This window comes from Perkinsus marinus (genome assembly GCF_000006405.1).
Source record: "Perkinsus marinus ATCC 50983 genomic scaffold scf_1104296971766, whole genome shotgun sequence".
Classification (NCBI taxonomy): Eukaryota; Perkinsozoa; order Perkinsida; family Perkinsidae; genus Perkinsus; species Perkinsus marinus.
The window spans coordinates 2,076-3,941 of record NW_003201984.1 but is presented as its reverse complement, the minus strand read 5'-3'; positions in this window follow the sequence as shown (position 1 = coordinate 3,941).

Below are 1,866 nucleotides of genomic sequence, written 5' to 3'. Positions count from 1 at the left end.
GCTGCTGGCACCGGGACCACCAGAGAATCTGTGGTGGTCCCGGTGCCTATACATCTGGTGCTTATACATCTCTTGCAGAGATGTATAAGAAGGTTTGTGCCGTTTTAGGATTGCCATCGGCCTGTATGATAGTGTAGAAGTACCTGGTATAAGTATAGCATCAGCACTCCTGTTATGGTATGCAGCAGATTCCGACTCACCAACCTATGCAAAGGGCTTGTTTGCACGTATCCGTACTCCTGGTTTCCACTGCCTTTGGGGCACAATGTTCCACCTGTCTTCGATAGCTCTGGCGGGGAGCTTGAGGCAGCTACGAGAGCGATAATAAATGGGAGGAATGGGACCATTTTATCAGGGGTGTAGCTTTGTTATGGGAGAAGTTACGCCACGATGCACGCGTGAGCCTTGATCTTTTCTATCCCTTGGCGTCGCCGCATCGTTCTACCATTATCGTGAAATCATTGCTTGTTCATAATCCCTCTCTGTATGCTCTTCCTTACAGCCATAGATGGTGTGATTGACGAACTGTACCCTTCATGTCTTATATCATCACCGTCTATTACCGTCTCTTTCGCTGGTTGCCGTACAGTCACTGTGCTCGAGTTGCCAGTTTGGCGCATCAGTTCATGCATCATGCATGATGCATGCGAGTTGAGACACACCTGTGACGTGATTTATTTTGTTGTAGCGAAAAACTGGCGAAATTTTGAGATTATACGTTTTCGTCTTACATCGGATACAAGTGTGAAATTGTACAACATCTCTACCTGGCGAAACGGGTCTATAATGGATTAGGATACTCCACTGACATTATGCATGCGTGCTTGCTGTCGCATGCGTGCTGCTCCATTGTTGCGCGTGCGGGTTGCCGCGTGCGGTTATACTAGTTGTTCGAGTGGATTACCACTAGTTAGGATCTGTCAGTTGGTTTTTAACTGAATACTTGTCCTCCGTGTTGGTAAATCTACAATATGGCGACACCTAACTACACTAAGCTGGTCCCACGGTGTTGAATGGTCAATGCAGAGTAGGTTGAGGTGCAGCAGTATACAAAGCGTTAACGTGGGCCTTATGTTCGCTATGTGCTTACGTACACATCTATACCTGTTTTTTGGACACGACCGTAGCCTATGGATGTGGTCGCCATTGGCTAGATCACCGCTAAGAGCACTAGGAAGAGGCGACAAGGTACAAACACGCTTTGTTCGGGTTCTACTAGCAACTCCACGCTAGTTGGAAAGGGGAGTACGTACCAAGACAGCAGAGAATAGAGAATGTAGTAAGGTAGGATAAGACGAATAGAGAGAGTAGTATTGTTGCACGTACTCAAGACCAACGGATACGCAGTTACGCAAGCACAACTGGCGCCAGCCAGCTCATGCGTGTGCGTGTGCATGCTGCACAGAAGCGACAGCAATGCTGTTACAGCATCAGCATTGCCATACCTTGCCTCAAGGTTCTATCATTTTTCCTCGTAAGATGAACGTCTCTGAATAAAGTGTTTTTATAGTGACGCATTTAGTCGACTGTTCCGTGATCAGCGTGATATACAGGGCCTGAATTACAGGCTCCTTATGGAGCGAGTGGTATGACTACATCGCATTTCACGAATGAGACACTACGCGTGAAATTGATTCACGCGTGTCACAAGTGCATCCCCGCATACCGCGTTGAGCTACAATGTATCTGTCTAATGAGTTTGTGCTATCACTGGATTGTGATAGTAGATTGAGTAATAGTTGAAGAAGTCAGTAATAGTCGTTTTTTCATCCGCGTTAGGTATGAGCATCGAGTTGAAAAACATAATTGCTTTGAGTCGAACAGTAGCTTTGCACTGAAAAGTTAGCAGCTCCGTTTATCATCCCG